This window comes from Xiphophorus hellerii, chromosome 7, assembly GCF_003331165.1.
Source record: "Xiphophorus hellerii strain 12219 chromosome 7, Xiphophorus_hellerii-4.1, whole genome shotgun sequence".
NCBI classification, from domain to species: Eukaryota; Metazoa; Chordata; class Actinopteri; order Cyprinodontiformes; family Poeciliidae; genus Xiphophorus; species Xiphophorus hellerii.
This window is the reverse complement of record NC_045678.1, coordinates 26953701-26974702: the sequence shown is the minus strand read 5'-3', so window position 1 is coordinate 26974702 and position 21002 is coordinate 26953701. Positions and strand designations below refer to the sequence as shown.

Genomic DNA, 21002 nt, shown 5'->3' with positions numbered 1-21002 from the left:
GCACAGGATACTGCAAAATTGAAGTTACTTTGGCTTCCACTGGACGCACTGTCCCTTGCCCCACCACCTTACCCAGATAGGTAACAGTGGCTTTAGCAAACTCACACTTGGACAAGTTAATGGTCAGGTGTGCTTCAGCCAGTCGTTCGAACAGCTTACGTACGCGAATCAGATGTTCTTTCCACGTATCACTAAAGACCACCACATCATCCAAATACACGGCACACCCCTCCAGCCCAGAAACCACCATATTCATGAGACGCTGAAACGTTGCCGGTGCATTTCGCAAGCCGAAACTCATTACAGAGTAGGAAAACAACCCAAAGGGAGTAATAAAGGCAGAGATCTCTCTAGCTCTCTCAGACAATGGAACTTGCCAATAACCCTTCAATAAATCAAATTTGCTGACAAACTGAGCTGAACCCACCTGATCAACACAGTCTTCCATGCGTGGCATAGGGTAAGCATCAGATTTTGTAACCATGTTCACTTTCCGATAATCCGTACAAAATCTAAAACTTTTGTCAGCCTTCTCCACCAACAAACAAGGTGAAGCCCAGCTAGATGCAGAGGGTTCAGCAATACCATTATCAAGCATGTACCGAATCTCGCCGTCCATGACCTTCCGCTTCTCTTCAGATATCCTGTAAAAACGCTGCCGAATTGGTCGTGCCTCACCTACATCGATATCATGTTGGATTAAGTGTGTTCTACTGGGCACATCACCAAACAAACAATGATATTCATTAAACATAGCAGTCAACTCAGCGACCCCCTCCTGAGACAAGTGTGCAAATAAAGAATCCAGATTCCTCAATGCATCAGAATTGTTTAGCCTGCCAGTCAACAAACTCTCATGAGGTGAAATAACCTCATCATTTTCAAGTGCAGACAAGAAACCTAAACCACCCACTGTAGTAACTACAGAGACAGTCCTGTCAACCTGCGCCTCCACACCTTTACCAGCAGACACCTGTGAGTCCCGAGTGTAATACGGTTTTAATAAATTGACATGGCAAAGTTGTGTTGACTTCCTCCGCCTTGGCGTTGACAGCAAATAGTTTTGATCTGACAGTTTGCGCAGAACTGTAAACGGGCCTGTAAATTTAGCCTGAAAGGGGGAGCTGACAACTGGTAATAATGCAAGCACCCGATCACCAGGACTAAAACACCGATGTTCCACCTTACGGTCATAGATGCGTTTCATTTTCTCCTGAGAAGAGGTTAACTTCTCCCTAGCCATTTCCACCCCCACATACAAACGACGCCTAAAACCATTGACATAGTCAATTAAGTTACTCGGAGGTTGTGAAGGTCTCACAGCATCATGCAACAGTTTAAGTGGCCCACGCACTGCATGTCCAAAAACAAGCTCGTTTGGACTAAAACCAGTGCTCTCCTGCACCACCTCACGAGCAGCCAACAGAAGCCAAGGCAAACCATCCTCCCAATCCCGGTTTAACTCCACACAGTAACCACGCAACAAGGACTTGAGGGTCTGATGGAATCTCTCGAGAGCACCTTGACTTTGAGCATGGTATGCAGAAGCCTGATTATGTGTCACCTGTAACAGTTTCAAAACTTGAGCAAATAAATGAGAAGAAAAATTTGAACCTTGATCAGACTGGATAACTTTCGGAATACCAAAAATGGAAATAAACTGGGTCAGAGCCTTCACCACAGATCTAGCAGTGATAGTACGGAGTGGATATGCAGCTGGATATCTTGTTGTCTGACACATTACGGTCAACAAATAATTACTCCCAGCCTTAGAACGAGGCAAAGGACCAACACAATCAATAATGAGATGTTCAAAGGGTTGCATAATTACCGGAATTGGATACAAGGGAACCGGCTTAATGTTCTGGTTTGGCTTTCCTGTCATCTGACATGTATGGCAGGTTTTGATATACTCGGACACATCCTTTTTCAACCGAGGCCAAAAAAAATAACGCAGGATATAATTATAAGTTTTGTGAACACCCAAATGTCCCGATTGAGTATGGGAAGCCCGCAACACTTCACTGCGAAATTTAGAGGGAACAACAGTCTGCCAGAGTGGACCACCAACAAAATCTTCCCCATGTATCAACCATTTCCGTACCAGCAATCCATCCTTCAACACGTACCCACTGGCCACACTCTCTTCCTCAGTGACAACCTGATCAAACAGATGACGAAGAGAAGAATCTGCCCTCTGCTCCGCCATCAGGTCACTATGAGAAACAGACAAAAGAGAAACAGGGACATATACAGAGAAAAAATCACTTTCCTCTGCTCCCCCATCATCATGGTCAGGGAGCGATGCAGATTCAGCACGGCACATAGCTCGTGTCACTGCACAAGCCGTAAAAACCCCAGGGAAACACTGAGCACTCTCATCCAACTTCCCTAAAACAGGGGAAGAAGTTACTATGGGTGCAGGTAGCGGACAATTAGTCCACACCCGTCCACCAGCAAGATCATTGCCCAAGATTACATCCACTCCCTGTAGAGGAAGTGCAGGGCGGACCCCCATAATAACCTCACCCTGAACCAATCCACAAGTCAACGTCAGTTTATGCAGTGGAACTGGTTCCACCAAAAGCCCCATTCCCCGCATCAAAACATGGTCTCCAGTGTCGGTGTCCTCAGAAAAGGGCAATACAGAGCTCACAATATATGAATTAAAAGCCCCAGTATCCCTCAAAATTTTTACCGGCACTGTAACATCACTCCCCACTATGGACACATGGCCATCAGAAACGAAAGGAGAAAAATCCCCCTGGTCCAAGGTGTACTTCCGTCCTACGTCCACCTGCTTAGAGGAAACAAAACCAGCACGTTTTTCAGAGGCAGCAAAAGCAGCAGATTTCACTTGAGCACCCCGTTTAGGGCATTCACGCTTCCAATGGCCCCTGGCTTTGCAATAATGACATACGTCAGTTGGATCCAAATAAACATGCCCACCTGAAACCCGTTCTGACTTACTGTTCAGAACAGGACCAACACCTTCCTCCTTCGCATGACTCCCCACAAAAGATTGGCTGCCGCTCCTGTAACCAAAATCATTGCAAGTTTGATAACCCCGGCCACCCCTGTGTATAAGAACATACTCATCTGCTAGCTTAGCAGCTTCAGCAGCTGTCTTCACATTATGTTCACTGATGTATACAGCAATATGACTTGGAACAGAGTTTTTAAACTGTTCCAGGACAACCAAATGACAGAGGTCAACAAAAGTGCTAATTTTTAAGGAAGCACACCACCTATTGAAATGGATTCCCAGCTCCCTGGCAAACTCAACATGGGATTGTTTCCCACCCTTCTGCCATGTCCGAAACCTCTGTCTGTAAGCCTCTGGTACCAACTCATAAGCTGTTAAAACAGCCTTCTTCACAGTGGCATAAATCTTACTGTCATCCACTGTGAGAGCAGAGTATGCTTCTTGAGCCTTGCCTGTGAACACACACTGTAAAAGCAGTGTTCGGTCCAAATCAGACCAACCTCTACTATCAGCAACACGCTCAAACAGGGAAAAAAATGTATCTGGATCCCATTCAGAAAACTGAGGAACTAAACGCAGATTATTGCCAACATCAAACAAGCTAGAAGTTCCCCTACCGGAAGCATCGAGGGGGGCGTGGCCATCAGTAGTCGAAGTCAATCGACGTCCTTCCAACTCCAACTTTTTCACATCCAATCTTTTCTGTTCTATCGCAGCCTGCAACAAAAGCAGCTCCCGCTTCTGTTCAAAAGTCAAGCTAGTGTCAGAAGCATCAGTGTCCAACCATGTCCCGGTAGCCTGCAACTTAACTGGTCCTAGCACACCTGAGTCAATCAGATTAGCTTTAATGATAGCTCGAATACTGTCTTTAGACCGCTTATCACTGACCTCCAGTTTAAAATGTTCAGCGATCTTTAACAATTGTTCGCGTGTGCAGCGCTCCAACCCCTCTTCAGACGGATCTCGCAAAAACTCGTCAACAGCAGCCATAACATTAACAATTATTCACACAACACCGGAATTCCAACCCTACCAGTAGCACTCTGAGCTCCCACAATCCCAAAACAATCAGCGTCACAGTGACCCCGTCCCTCTAACTGCCTAACCAGAATCTAACTAATCTCCCCCCCTAGTCTTCGGGTGTTACCGTGATGGGTATTTATGCACTAGCGCCCGAGAGTCCGGAAAAGCAACCAATAAATGGCGACCCCCCTGCAACTCCGGATGTGCTCCCGAGACAACTGCTCTACTCACGTACACACCACACTAAAATCCCCCCCACAACAAACTCCATAAAGGAAGTCGTTGTTAAGCCTAACAGGGACAGAAACACCGCAACTTACTACGATTGTATGGAAGCGAGCAGTCAAACTGCTAGACAAACACACTCTCTCAAAACAGATGTATAATGGCTGCACTCACCAAACCAAGCACGCTCGTCAACGTCCCCCAACAAGACAGAGTACACAACTCAAAACACACTACCTGACAGCTGATCTGGATTCAAAACTGACGAGCCCCCATTTGTCACGCCCCACTCATAGGCGATGACAAAAATGGGAGACAGACGAGCGGATCCACAGACACAACAATTTATTTTTATCCAAAAATGCGCTGGGTGAACTGCTCAGCCAGTCCGAGAGAGATGTGGACCAATGCTGCTTGTCCCGGTCTGGTCCGGAGGCCAACCAAGCAGACCCAGTGACTGACAGGACGTCAGTATTTATCAGCCACCCGGTGCGTTCAATTAACAGGCCATTCCCCCCCGTTTCCTGAAAAGAACAAAGAAAACAAATAATGGACTAGAGACACCTACTGGATAGGAGGGGATCGTCACAATAGATAGATAGATAGATAGATAGATAGATAGATAGATAGATAGATAGATAGATAGATAGATAGATGGATGGATGGATGGATGGATGGATGGATGGATGGATGGATGGATGGATGGATGGATGATAGACAGATGGATGGACGGATTGACGGACAGATGGATGATAACCTCCATAGACGTGAATTCTCTGGTTTTTGTAATGGCTGGATTAAACTGTTTCCTCTGATATTTGGAACCAGTCAGCTGTCTGGTTTGTAAGCAGAGATTCTCCCAGAGCTGTAGACCCTCTGACAGATGTTCTCTGGTTCCTCTGTTTGCAAATAAGACAGAAAACTCTGAGTCAGAGAAAACCAACAGTTCATCAAACAGACTGAAGCTTCAGCAGAGAAACTCCACTGCAGCTTCACAGTCTGACTGTGCTGTTGGTCCAGACGTCCCAGCTGCAGCAGGAACACAGAGGGTGAAACAGGGAAATGATGGGAGTTTAATGGGGTCAGAGGTCACGGTGAGTACGAGCATCCTGACAGTTTTATGAGCTGAAGACTGAGGAGAAGGAAGTACAGCTGGCAGAGAGCCCAGAGCCTGCAGGTAGCTACAGTGGAGCCTAACAGTTCAGACAAAAACCCAGCAGGTCGTGTTCTGTGTGCTATCTGTGATCCATTAGGCTAAAGTGTGAATGAAAAACATCCTGCAAACCAGAGAAACAGATTCAGAACAACGTAAACCTTTAAAGAACTTCAACTGGCATTATTCATCCCGTTATCACATAACAGTTTAACACGGTATATTAAACTCTTTCTGAACTAGTTCAAAAGAGTGCATTAAACCAGTTTATCCATTTATTCTGAACTAGTTCAACGGATTAGATTAAACCAGTTCATTAGATCTGTCTGAACCAGTTCACTCAGGTATAAGTTAGTTTTTCCAGTTATTCTGAAGCAGTTCATCAGGTTACTCTGAACCAGTTCGTAATTGTGCATTAATTAGTTCACCAGGTTATTCTGAACACATTTGAGCTATATTAAACTTGTTTATTATAACTCATATTAAACTGGAATATGTTTAACTGATTAATCTACATTTCTTCAAACCAGTTCCAGACATTATAGTAAAGCAGTTAATTTCATATCCTGAATCAATTTATAAGGTTGTGTAAACACAGTTCATCAAGTTATTTTGAGTCAGTTATTAGGTTTTATTAAGGTAGAACATGATAAAGGAATCAGTTCATCGATTAAACCAGTTCACTGGGTTATTTTGAAATCAGTTCTTCAAGCTATTTTCAAACACTACATTCATTTATTCTGAACAAGTTCCACAGGGTAAATAAACCAGTTATTGGCTCATTGTCTCTGGTATTTTCCACATGTCAAAGGTTTTCCGAGTGTTTCCTCCGGACTCCAGACGTCACAGTGCGTGTCGAGGTTTCCCTCGTGTCGGTCGCCTCTGTGATCTTGAAGGATGAAACCCGGGCCTGGCAGTCAACAGTCCGTCCTCTGACTGACTGGCTCCTCATTGTGTGTGACAGGTTACTGAGCGCGCTCAGACTGCTCACCCCCCCACTCTGGAGGCTAACACAGGCTCATCAGAGGAATTCTGGGGGAATTTATGCACCGTCTCCAGGCTAATTGAATTAGACGCATGGTGTCGACAGTGTGACCATTGTAAAGGCTGCACAATGTTGGGCTTCATCGTCCAGAGCTCAGGGAGGAACACTGCGCACCCCCCCACACAAACCCCTTCCCACCCTGACACACACTCAGTAACACACAGTTATAGTCAGAAACCCTCTGACAGACCCGCAGCGTCCTGGCTTCTGCCTCGTCTTTGTGCTGCAGTCGCTGATCTGCCTCAGGCTCCATCACTGCTCCATCATTAACCAAAGTGGAGGGGAGGAGTCAACTACAGGGCAGAAGGGAGGAGGGGGCAGGGGTGAAAGGTCAGAGAGGTCATGTGACCATCCCTGTTCATGTAAATTGAAAATGTTATTTATAAAGCACAGATGTAAAAGTTATTGTTCTGCTGATGACATAGGGAGGTGATATTAAATCACCGTGAAATTTCCCCATCAAAGGGAAGTCTGTCTGCATCTGATGTCAGCATGTGATTTCATCTGGTGAGGAGCGTTTAGGCTAATATTAGGAGCCCCGGATATGAAGGTGTGGCTTTTAAGCTTTATGCCCTGTTGTCGCCATCGAAAAACAACAGAAATCACTGAATTGTCTTGGTTACAGAACAGAAACAAATGTCAGTGCGTCCGCCATATTGTGAGATGCAAGTTCAGCTTGGAAAGCAATACAAGTATGCATGAAATAGTTTTCCATGAAATGCAAAAGTTCAACTAATTGTGATTCTTAATACAGAACAAAATATTTGTTGGTTTTTGGCAGTGATGGTTTTTACGGAAGTAAAATCTGAACGATCACAGAATAACCAGAAGATTCATGAACTTAAAATGAACTTTTATTAATTCTGAAAATAAACCAAACCATTTTGTTTACTAGGTTTTCTTCAAATATTTCAAAAGTAGTTAATTGTTAACAATTACCATAAGAAACAAGACAATGACTGATACCACTTTCTACTCTACAACTAATTTATTTAGTCATCTTATCTTCATGTCAACTGGCAGATTTAACACATAATATAAAAACAATAGAGGAGAGATGTCATGTTCCATGTTTTTCCTGTGTATTTCTTTCGAGTTTCTGTGTCCTTGAGTCTCTTCGTTGTCCTGTCTCTCCTCAATTACTCCCAGGTGTTTCTCATTCCCTGATTACCTCCTGTGTATTTAGTGTCACCTGTGTGTCTGTGTCTTTGTCGGGTCCTCGTCTCATTTGGCGTCTTTGCTATCTTATGTGTGTTCAGTCCGTCGTCAGTCCAGTCTTTTACCTAGTTGCTACCTGTGATGAGCCTTGGTCTTCGCTCAACAGTGCTGCCTTGGATTTTGGACTGTTTTTGTCTTTATTAAACTTCATTCACCTCACTACAACCTGGGTCTCAAGCGTCTGCCTCACCACCTACATCGCATTTCTTGACAATAGAAGAGAGTACTGGACTCCAGGCTTGAATAGTTTCATGTTTCTGAGCAGGACAGGATCCGCAATTTGAAACAGTTTCCTCAACCAGAAGCAGCTGCTCTACTTTCTATAGAAAATCTGTGGGATGATCAGAAGAAAAGAAAGTATAAAAGAGGATCCAGGAATCTGAAAGACATATTGCACAGAGGGTAAAGACCAAAGGACTTTGTTGGTATATGTACGAATATTGTGAAATGTTATAGAAAAACACGAAATACTGATCAATTTCAAAAAATGTGTTGTAATACACATCAATCAACATTTGTGCCACCATTGATTTTTCTGCTGCAAATATCTTAAGGTTTGTGCACATCTTTAACAAGTGGACCAATCAAAGTAACTCTGCATTTCATATTGAGCATAAAGAGGCTTCAGGAACATTTTAGAGGTGACTTTGAAGTAACGCAATTAATTTAGGTTCTAATATTTTCACATTGATGTCTTAGATGTCTTACGGAAATTTTGACCTCCTGTTTCATTAGATTCTTTATTCCTTAATAAATAAACTACTGGCAGCTCCTGGCTCCCTCCAGTCCAGCGTTTCATTGGAGTTTGTGTTGTTGGTTCAGATTCCACGTTGTAAACCTTTTTTATGTGTCTCCGTCCAGGACAAACTGTGTCCCGGTCCTGGCAGACACGCAGCATGGGGGACAACAGGTCTTTGTGTGCCAACCTTTCCCTCCTGGGGCTTTGTGCTTCTTAACCAAAACCACTAATTAGCATGACTTGTTGATGGTGGCAGCAAGGAAGCTAGTAGTCACAGGATCATTCATGTGACAGGATCAGAGGATACACACCACAACATGAAGAGGAGCAGATTCTTCACAGAGGGACAAAAGGACGACGGTGCCATCTTACCCCAATCCTCTGAGGCGTTGAATTAGACCTGAGACATTCTGCACCTGAGGTAAAGCTGGACGTCTGAGACGTTCTAACTCTTGAGCTCATTACAAAGAATGACTCTTATGTTGAGAGAAGCAGATTTTGTAAAATCAGTCAACCTTGGCCCATATATCCAACTCTTCACTTCAATTTGTCCTTAATGTTTGACTCAGGATCTCACTGTGGCATGTGAATGTGTTCGGAGAATGCCCGTTTTATTTATTTTTTATTGATTTTACTTCCACAAAGAGATTCATACCAGGTAGATGTATTTGTGGAAGCAGCATATGATACAATTAAAGTTAGTGGTTCTTTTTGGTCATTTGGTGTTTTACTTATAAGATGTACAAAACATCTCAACAATCTTATTGGCATTAAAGTGAAGAGATGTCTCTTAAATGTGTATCACCCCAGAGGCTGGGAACCACAGCTCCACATCATCATGTTGAATTGTTCTCTTGTTTTTTAGTCTAGTTTCTAGTGCAAATATCTTTGCACACTTGAAATAAAACAAAACAAACTTACAAGTACCTTCACAGCAAAATAAAGAAATTTGTATTATTATTGATAAAAAGTACTAATTCCACTGGCAGATGCTTTCACGTTTCCAGCTTTTTATAAGGGTATACCATTGTTCACCCCTGCAGTGTCGTAGCATTGATCAGTAGAGTCCAAAGTTTGTCCTCAAGTTTCAGTTGTCCTTCATGTCTCCCTGTTTCAATACACCTGGATCAAATGATGGCGTGTTGAAGACGTAATAACTACCACTACGGAGGAAACTAAAATATGCAGGAGACTGACTTTCTACAGCCTTTCTCTAGATAAGAGTAAACCTTGTGACACTCACAGTGTTTTGATTCCCGTGTATTGAAGCAGACATTAAACACTCCCTCTTAATGATGCCTGAACTGTAGATACTCTGGTCTGATCACCTGCTTTGCTGCTTGATTTCCTGGGTCATGCTGGTTGGAGTCTTCCTGGACCAAATCCCACTGAGCCAACTGGAGAACATAAATGGACCATCCAGTTAGTTCTAGTAGTCAGTGTGGCAATACCAGAAAACCACTAACCTCCATGAGTGGAGACATTCATGCCTCCAGCCTTAGATCACAGAAAAAAATAATGAGGCAGATAATGATAAGAGAAAGAGGAGAACAAATAGGGAATTAGACTCCAAAGATGCTTTTATCTTGTTGGTCTGGATCTAAACTGTGTGAAATCATAGTTTATTGGCGTAGAGCAGCTAAACCTTTTCTGAGCACAAAGATGACCAGAAGGAGAAATCAGTGTGAAGAACTGAGATCAGTTACTAGACTGTTTTTATGATACCTGAGGTCACACGACAACGAAGGCCTATCAAAGAGACTTTGTGGTGGATCTGCAGTCGGTCTAAAAATAATGCAGGACCTGCAGTATGACAGAATGAGGCCTTTTGTGTGGAGGCGCTCATAAATTCCTTTACGCAGCGCTGCATTGTTCACATCTGGCGTACAGTAGCGACATTATTCCCGCTCCTGCTGGAAACTATGTTTACAGACTCACAAACCCCCCAAATCCAAGTTGATATGCTAATGGGGAGCAGAGCTGAGGACCCCCGGCCACGTCTGAAGCAGGGGGACACCCTGAACAGACGGTTCTTTTGGCCTTCCAGGGCCGGGGCCGGGCCTGGCCTCAGGGAGCTGTGATTCAGATGGCGTCTGGACTTTAGTGACTGAACATGACAGACACGCATAGCTCTGTTAATTCTAGAGCGCCTCTGGTCACACACAATGAATGAGGCAATAAAACCGAAGAAAACAGGGGACTGACTCTTCAGGGGGATGAGATCCACCTCTGCTACACTTGTTTGACCTCAGAGTCCCACACATGGAACTATGATCTGGTCATATTTCTGCCGCTTCAAGACGACATCTCTGACTGCAGTCCGAATCAGGTGCTCACATCTGAACTTCAGAAACCTAAAACCAAACAACATGAATAATGGGGATCAATCTAAAGTAGCCAAACCTAAATTACCCAAACCAAGTCAAACAATACTAAGAATGTTTTCACACCTAGTTTGATTAGGGATCAACATTTGTTTACATTTTCAACTGGTGTGTCAAATGATCCAAACCCTTTGAAAAACCTGTTAACCCCTCATCTGTTTTGCAAATGTAATCTATCATGCTACAACCAGAAACTCAATAATTTACAATCATGAACATTGATGCACATCAGTTTTTAAGTCGTTCTGCATATTATCAGATGTATTTTGGTTTGGACATCGACTAGGCTTTAATCTAAACACAGGTTGTTTTCAATGACCGATGTCCTGCAACTTTAGATGCGTCTCTTCTTCAATACTCTTGAATCAAATAATTAGTCAGGAATCTGAAGAACTTCACCTCATAATTAAGAGCTACTTCAGCCATTTAATTCAGGTGTGTTGGAACAAATCTAAAATTTTCAGGACACTAGCCTGAAGGCCACTGAAAGATAGAATTAACTAAAATTGATACTCCATAATGAGCAAAATGACATTATTACAAAATACTAAGTCCCAAGAATCACGATTCTATTCTGTTCATACTACTTTTAAAGCTTTCCTTCTTATTTTTCCACAATTTTTATTTATTTTTTAAAATTGTTTTCTATAAATACAGTTGATTTGATGTGAATTTTTGTACTTATTATCATTTATCTAACCAGGCAAGAAAAGAAAAAGAGAGTAAGAATAAATTTCTTATTAAAACTTCTATCCCTGATAAAGGCAAGGGCTTTAGAGGGAGGTGAAGAGGGATGTAAGATAAAACAACAATTTAAATGACATAAATTAGACAACATGAACATAAAAAACACTACATTTACAAACAGATAATATACACACTAAAGGCAATTTTATGAACAAGTAACAGCAGAAAATATCTTTAAATGATCTGTGATTTCTCCCCATGTTTCTTCCACAAACATCAGATTTTTGGGTTGCACATCTAATAGCCGTCCTCTCCTGAGCTCCCCTTGCCAGATCCAGAATACAGAGTGCTAAAAACAAATAAATGCCACACTTTCCAGATGATTGTTTTTTAAAATACTTAAAAAACATTTTCCTTCTACTTCACTATCATGTGTCATTATTTTTTGGTCACTCACATAAAGCCCCGGTAAAATAAATTGCTGTTAAGTTCCAATCTGACAAAATACATTTACAAGGCACAGCATAAACCCGTAAAAAGCAGCAGAGTTTAAAGCTGGAGGTGGAACAAAGTTCATTACCAAACCTCAGTGTTTCAGATAAAAGGCTGACCTTCGAGACCTAAACCAGGCTTGTGCCTAAAGCATCCATAAATGTGGGAACAAACTGTAACAGCAGCGCAGTGATATAACCCAAGGTCCTAATCATTCCTTTTACCACGGTCTCCATCCCAACTTAAAGGTGACTTTCCCTCCAGTTCTTCCTGTTTTCATTAAAGTGTGTCATTCCCACAGGGAACAGCTGGTTAGACAAATAAAAACATCTTGTTCTTTCTCAGGTGCAACAGTGGCTGCCTGAGTGGAAACCCCCCATCAGGAGGATGAGGAACGCCACCGTGGAGCCCAGCATATCAGTTTAATAAGCTCTACTTACAACTGATTAAATCATGAACACAAGCTGCTGCTGTTTTATGAGTTAATCACATTAAAATGCTGCTGCATGAATCACAAGCCAATTGATTTTCTCCCGCCATGAAACGGAAGACCACCCAGAGATCAACAGTGAAGGTCTGCCACTGGAGGTCCCCGGTGATTTTCTGAGATCTGCCTGAATGCAACGGGAGAGTTTCAGATCGATAAGATTCAGACGCCTGAACAGCTGGAACGTGGAAAAACGTTCCATCACAGGCGGGGAACTGTTTGGTTCTGCAGTTTTTAGAGAACAGCAGGAACGATGCGACAAGAACCAAACAGAATCGCAGTAAATAGCGGTTTACGATCAGCTAAAAATCTGTTGGTACATAATCAATAAATCAATACAATTAAGCATATAACACTTCTGGAACTTTAAGTCTGCTATTGTTTAAATGTGACTAAAATTCTTCAAATTACTTTTATTTCTTATCTGTTTTTTCCTCTTGTCTCATTAGCTTAACTTTATGTCAGCATCTTTTCCCTCCTGCATTCCAGGCTGCAGCATCTCCAGGTCTGCCTGAATTAAGAGGCCCTGGAGCCAATGATGTGACTACTTTTCTGCTGTTACTCTCCAGTAATTCCTGCTATTGACTTTGAGTTCTCTCTCTGCGAGTTGCTGTTTTTATTCCTGACCTCTCATCCCTCGGCCAGTAGCTGCAGATTGTTGTTTATGCTCAGCCTTGTTCTTCCAGTCAAAAGGCGGCGGTTTGGCACTGCATGCTTGCTCAGGATGAGGGATTGCTGCAAAGTCAGTGACTCAACTGTTTGCAATGACTAATATGGATAGGTTTTGTGCTGAATTGGTGCTTAGTAAATAAACCTATTTTTGAAGTATGAGGCCGCAGTTCTCAATCAGAAGAAGGTGTACATCTCCCCTCTGGTCTGGTGTCAAACTTTGCCTAAGGGTAAAATGTTCTTCACCAGTGATATTAGGGTAGAATGAGACATGGAGAGATGGACTGAAGCTTTGTTTGCATGGGCTTGTGTTTTGTTTCCATCTGGTCATAAGAAATGGATCCAACTGAAGGAAGCAGTTGATTGGGAGATCTTATTAGGATGTCCTCTTATTTCCACCTTTTGGTGGTTTTCCCACTGAGACCAGTCATGTAGAAGGGTTTTTTTTTTTATCCCTTCCAGCTTTGGAATCAGGTACCCCAAAGTGTGTGGCAGACACAGGTTGTGTCATAACTCAGTTTAATGTCTCTGTTTTTTCTGAATGAAACAAATGAAGAAATTAAATAAAATGAAGTGAAAAAAGTCCAGAGGTTGTGTTTTATCGGAGTGATGAACTTCTTCTTTGTTCAGCTTGTTATTTGTGAACATCAGACAACATTGATACACTGTGAGTTAAAGCCTTAAGTTTCCCAGGAAACAGACCCATGTGGGCCCACCACAACCTTCTGTGGGTTTTCTGTCAAGCACTGTGGGCATGGGAAACCTAGAACTATCTTAGACATCTACCACATAAGTCTTTAGCAATGAGTATAAAAATGTCACCACTTTACTAACAGAAATTTCTACTCAATTTGACCAAATCTATCTCTGTAGCACCTTAACCATTAAGTACTCGTTTAAAGCTCCTATGGTCCTGAATGTTCGTCATTCCTAAAGTTAACTGGCACCCCACATGCTCCAAAACAAAATGGGTCCCCATATGTAGGTAGCCCATATATGTGGACCCATGTGCTAGCATGAAATTTAAGATTCATTCAAATTTTCTATTGTTGATTATAATGCTTTAATTTAAACACTGCGGTCGCAACTTTGCTAATATGGTGTTAGCAAAGTTGTCTGATCATTTCCTGGTTAAATGGCTGGATAATGTCACTGACTGCATCACTGAATTCTAACAGAGGAAGGATTTTTTTATTGTATTGTTTGTTTTTCTTCAATGTAACCTTTTAAATGTATTAAATGTTTTATTTTGCAAAACATTTAGTTATGTAGATTAGTTTGTAAATCAGATTAATAATCTTATTCCTGTTTCTCTGTTAAGATTTTGTTGTTTTGTTTGATCTGTTCTATTTTGGTATGGTCTAATAAAGTGCAGGTGTGTTGCCAATTTGGTATAATACCAGTAAGATTTCAGATGCCCAAGATGCATGTCAGAGCCTAAAAAAATGCTAAACAATCAAATTCACCAGAAGAACCTGGAAGTGGCAGATGATGCTATTTTTTGTTCACCTGTTTTGAGTATTTGACTACACCACCTCACAATCCCATAGATTAGATCCCAAATGGGACCAGAGTGGACTGTCCATTTCTGGACCAGGTACCATGATGAAATGTGGGTGAAGATGGGCCCTGCAGACTAAGAAACAGGTGGGGCCCTTTTTGGCTTCCTGTGGGGTCAGGTAACTGTCACCTTAAAGCCATCTGGTGGTGGAAACTGGACTTGCAGACAAACCACTGAGATTGTCATTTTGATTGACTGACATTTTGATCAGAACAGGATCGTTTCCCACCACTTTAAAAATGTATTCAGATTAAGGCCGTTCTCTAAATATTTCAGTTCTTCTTCTGCAATAGAAAATCAAATCAGATGTATCTAAATAATATTAAATATTTATAAAAATAGATTTGTTCCAGTAATTCAGCTGGAAAAGTGAATGGTATTATTTTGGTTGGCAGTGTGGACATGACCAGCTGTTGCTGGAGATTGAAATCAGCTCCATAAAGCTCATCAGAAATGCAAAGCATTAAGAACTAAAAAGTATTCAAAGTAATTAAGTTTTTAATAATATTCTAATAAAATAGTATACATGTTTAGGTTTTAAGGTTTTTTACACATCGTGGATGGAAGGGGATGGACTTTTCATGTGGATGAAGATGCTTTTCACAAGGATAAAGTCTGTTGTGAAAGTCCACACACAGGGACACAAATATATGGGGCATCAAGAAACTAACTGAACACTTTAAAATAATTAATGGATTACAACACTTCACATTTGAGTCGGGTTTGCAAAGCTTTTCAAACAGTTTTAAAATAAATCAAAAATATTTGTGAATTTTTCTGGTGACACAATGTTTCAATCCAGTACAGATGTTGATCAGAAACCTGAAGGTCTGGCATTTAAACTTACAACTTATACAGAAAAGCTCAGACATGCGTCTTTATGTTTGTCTCCCTATTTGTGATCATGTCTGTCCCCTTATTCGTCTTTTGGACAGCCTGCGGGGTTTATGAGGACACCTCCAACAGAAAGCCACCACAGATCAGGACCACTGAGCATCATCAGCTGCTGGTTGCCGTCGGCGACAGGCGTCCTCAGCCTGAGTGACAGCTCCGGTGGCAGTAGGTTTATCTGTCGTGGACATGGCGTCCTGCGAAGCGTCCTGTTGTCTTTGAGGGTTTGAAAAGCGTCCAGAGGAACTTGGCAGCGTGGTTCGTGGTTATTAATATTCCTGAGAAAGGCCACTTCCTGTCAGAGCCGGTTGGCATGGCGCCTCAGAGCTGACAACGCTCGCCGACTGTAGTGTCATTGTTCGTGACGAGGAGTCCAACTGCTCTTCAGACTTCAGCTTGAGGTTCCTCCTGTCAGTGTGAGGAGACAGGAAGTGTCCCACAGAGGGACACAACAGTTTGTCTCTAAAGACTTCACACACATACAGACAAACACTGAACAAGCTGAATCATTTTACTGTTGCTGTTAGACATCAGACATCCAACACATCCACTGATGCTGCACATCAGAAACTCTACAACCTGTCACCATGGTAGCCTCTGATCTTTAACCTGTAATCTGTTATCAGTGTAACCAGGAGATCGGTCTGATGTAAAAAAAAAAAAAAATTGCAGAAAAATCTCACATTCTAGGAATGCCTGACTCCCTGTGATCAACTTTACTGATGAGATGGTTCCAATTCAGCTAGAAGAAGCACAATCTAACATTTCACATCAGAAGCTAATGTTTTAACTTCTTAAATGATGAAATCAGAAGTTTTCTACCCCCACTTTTCCTGAAGCTGTAGATGATGATTCAGCTGCTGGACCCGCCTGTCCATCTGAGCAGCTGATCATCAGAGATCATTTAAACCGTCAGTATCTGTGTGTAAATCAGGTTTGCAGCAGCAGAAAGTCTGACAGGGTCACTCTGTGTGCTTCAGATTAAGAACCCCTACAGATCGTGGCCTGAAGCCGCCGTCAGCAGCAGATTATCTGGACGTCAGACTCACAGGTGGCGTCCTGCTCTCAATCCCCCCTCAAACTGATTCCAGCTGCAGGAGAAAACATCTGTCCTCTGATTGCTTTTTTCTAAGACTGATTAATGGACAGAAAGCCGGCGCTGCCTGCCTCCACCTTTCTGACAGAAACATGCAGATCAAACTAAATCCTCTGACTGCACAGCACTTTGATTTCCTGTCTCCGGGTCACATGGTTTCCACCAGCGCCAAACTTCTTCAAGAAACGATACAATCAAACATGTTTACTTAGCTCCTTATCTGAGTTAATGTTGGTAACACATCAGATTCACTGATCCAAGGTCAGACAAAGTAATCTAAATCAACATGAAACCTCATGACGAAGATGCTATCATCATCAGTCAACACCAAGTTTTAAGCCTGTTACTAATGATTACTGTCAGTCAGGAAATGATCTGTTGTGTAATAGAACTAATATTTTAAGAATCTGTTGTTTTGTTGAATTCTTTCATCTTCCATGTCTAGATGCTGGGATCTGGATCATCAGGAATCAGGATCAGGTGGAATCAGATGGCTTTAAAAGGATCTGAGGTCAGAATCAGGTGTCAGCATAATCTGGGATTAGGATCTGGCAAGTTATGCGCCATCTGGAATCAGTTGTTTGCTGTGATCAAATCTGGGTTCAGAAGAAGTATCCCACCTGAACTTGATCCCAAACTTGATCCCACGTGTCATCCAGGATCAGGAGTAAACTGGGATGAAGATTATCTGGGATCAGTATCCGATGAGGATCATTATTGTCCGAAGATCAGGTGGATTTAGGATCTAGATCGAGATAAAATGAAATGTCAACTGGGACAATGTCCAGGTGGAGTTAGATAGGAACAGGATAATCTGGGATCAGGATCAGGCAGCACAAGATGCAGATCAATTGGGATCATTATCATATGTCAACTGGGATCTGGACTGTATGAAAGCAGCAGGGTCAGGTGGGTTCAGGATCAGCTGTGATGACGTGTCAACTGGAACAAGGCTCAGAAGGGATCAGGTGTTTGATAGGATCAGGATAATCTGTCGACTGAGATGAAGGTCACCTGGGATCAAGAAGATCAGCTGGTTCAGCTGTCAGCTATAATCCAGTGTCCAGTCAGATCATTAGAATTTGGAAGCAGGGTCATGAAGCATAAGGTGTCAGCTGAGATCCCAGACAATCCTGACTACGATCAGGATTGACTACGATCAAGATTGTCTGGGATTACGGTCACATGGGTTCAGGATCAGATAGGATGACATGTCCAGTAGAAAGAGGCTCAAGTGGGATCAGGTGATAGGTAGGATCTGACTCATCTGGGATCAGGTGTCGACTGGGATGAAGATCAGATGAATCAAGTGTCAGTAAAAATCAAGTTTCTGATGGGTTCCGGATTATCTGGGATCCGGATCAGTTGGGATCAAGAGAAGGTGTTAACTGGGATCAAGACTTCTGGGACCAGGGTCAGGTGGGTTCTTGATCTAGTTGGATCAGTATAAGATTGAATCAGATATCAGAGGGAATCGGGTGTCAGATGAAATCACAATAATCTGGGATTAGTATCAGGTGTCTGCTGGGATCAGGATCTTCTCAAACCTGGGTGGGTTCAGGATCAAGTAGGATCAGGATTCAGGTGGGATTAGGTATAAACTGGGATCAAAATCATCTGACACCAGGGTCAGGTGAGATCAGGATTAAATAGGATCGGGTATGAGATGGAATCAAGATAATCTGGGATCGGTATCAGATGTCTGCTGGGTTCAGGATCCTGGTTCAGGATCAAGTAGGATCAGCATCGCTAGCTGCTCCTGGGTCGTCTGGGTGATAGCCTTCATCACTGAGCTCTTTTTCATGGCTGCCGTGGAGAAAGAATGATGCTATGCAAGCTGCTGTTTAAAATAGTTTTATCTGAGGGTGAACTGTTTGTTCCTGGATCTTCCGGTCGAGCCAGAACCCTGTTGATTCTCTGGGCTTTTTCACCCTGGGGTTTGCCCATTCAGGCTGAACTGTAGATATATAAATAGCTCCATTGCTCAGCTGGGAATGTGTGAATCTATGAGTGTTTAAAAAACATGAACCTAACCCCTGAGCACTATCAGACTCAAGTAGTGGGTCAGTACTTCCTGTGTGAGGGCTGGGAAGCTGCTCCGGTCTGCTCTGGTACTTCCCAGAAAGCAGTAAATCTGGGAATCTTCCTGTCAGGCATGACAGACAGTTTAAGGGTGAAAAACCTTCCTCACAGAAAGATGGCAGCTTCAGGTCAAACTGATGATCAGTTCCTGGATTTTCTTCCCTGTAGACAGAACCCAGCTGCTGGTTCAAATCCCTCTGACTGTGTCAGAGGGATTTGAAAGACTTTCTTATGTTTACTTAACAGAATGAAAAAGAATCTGAGGTGGTGGTTCTAGAAACATTTGAGATTATATTGATATCTGTTTCTTCTGGGAATATAACCCACCATTTGGTCGCCTTCAGGAGCAGGAATAGCTTCGATCTGACAGCTGAGACTTTGTTTCGTTTCTCTAAAGCTGTGTGTGTCACTTTGATCTGATCAAATTCTAATTAATCTTCCAGTGTTCGAGATGATCAGATGTTTGATTTGTTGTCTTTAGTCACGTTTTCTCATCTGGGATGTTTGCTCTGCAGCAACAAGTTTCTGTTATCACTTTATCTCAGTTATGACTGTTGATGATCTAGTTTGTGTGTGTGTATTTATGTGTGTGTGTGTGAGAGAGAGAGAGAGAGAGATCAGAGTGTGTGTTGTGAATCCTGCCGCAGGGGAAGTGTTGTTCCCAGGCCCTCTCTGCATTCCTGCCTCTGATCCCAGACCTGCTCTTTGGGCCTTTTTATTTATCTTTCCTCCCAACACACACACGCCCCCACACGTGCACGCCCGCATGCGCACTAGCATGCTCACACACTCTCATGCACGCCTGCATACAGACACACATAAAATGACACATCACACTCATACAGCATGAGACCCTGAAGGTTGTAGAGTCTGCTGCTGGTGTTGTTGTCCATCCATCCATTCATCCATCTAGAAGTAGTTCAGGTGTAGTCGGAGGTGAAGTTTCTGGATTGAGGATGGTGCAGGATTAGTGTTTACATTTTTTAGCCTCGTTTGACATTTAATGTCCTTCTTTCCCTCTGCAACTGTGAGACTGAGTATTTCTTTGTGTTCATTTGACCCTGAACCTGAAATATTCCTGAATAAAAAGAGACACTCATTCATCCAGATGCTGTAATCAGTAAGCAGGATGTGATTTTACCCTCCCCAGGTTCTGGTTCTGGTTTCATGTGTTTTATATGTTCTGTTTGGAACAAAGCACCAGTTTTCTATCAGTTTAATGAGATAAATCTGAGATATTTTTCCAGAGAACTGGGTTGCTGAGTCTGTGACCCCTACAGACTTTAATCTATGCCATTTTCTGCAAAAGGAAAAAAAAGGAACAGGCTGAGTTTTACTTCCTGAAAATAAGTTTGGTCCATTTTTACTTTTTATTTAGTAAAATATACGTCCACTTGGTTGATTAGAGGTTAGCTGGCCTCAAAGAATGAAGGTCTGAATCGAAGCCGAGGTGTTTCTCTCTGACACAATGTAAATCTGTTGGTCTTCCATCAAGTACTCAAATTTCTTTTCTTAAAATTCCAAAAAACTTATGTTTTTAAAAATTTCTAAAATGTGTGTATGTAGGGTTTTCTTTCCTGCATGTTGTTCCTGTGATGGTTGGCAGTAGTGGCTCTGAGCGAGCCCCTCCTTCTGCACCTCCGCCATCATACACCCACCCACACATTCCTCTGCATGCAAAGTGAAATAAGCAGCTTTTATTTTGTAAAAAAAAAGAAGAAGAAGAAAAACAGCTTGTACTTTTAGGGTGTGTAATCTCTGTTTGTGTAGCTAGCGCCATTGTGTCAGTTTACCTTTAGAAGAAGAGTTTTTAACAATGAGGCGTCTGAATTTACAGTATAATTCTCTAAAAGGCTATTTTTAGATTATTACTCTGTTTGCTAATTGTCTTTTTGAACTTTTATGAATACAAACTCTGTGCAGGAATCAGATATTCAGCTTATCCTACTGGATAAAGATCATCATGGTGCTGAAGGTTTGAAGGTTTTGGAAACAATGCAATTGCTGTAAAATTTCTTCATACCATGACACCTTAATCTGAAGGATTTATTTCCTGAAGTTGTTTTTTTTTCTCTCTTTTTTTGGAGAACAGATTGTTGAACAGACTGGATATACAATCCAACATTGCAAAAGTTTAATTTTTAACTTTCACCAAAACATAATGAGATTATATTTTCAATACGGCATATTACATTTTAATTTAGTAAGTAAATTAATAAATGTGTCCTTATTGAACAGTCTCTTATTCAAATTTTAATATTTTC

General features: G+C 42.1%; 1 long non-coding RNA gene across 1 annotated transcript; it reads left to right on the top strand.

Moving 5' to 3' along the window:
• Nucleotides 1-7582: 7582 nt before the first annotated feature.
• LOC116722645 (uncharacterized) lies at nt 7583-13691 on the top strand. Its single transcript, XR_004339806.1, has 2 exons — nt 7583-8810; nt 12298-13691. It is a non-coding gene; the product is annotated as an uncharacterized LOC116722645 (long non-coding RNA).
• Nucleotides 13692-21002: the final 7311 nt, after the last annotated feature.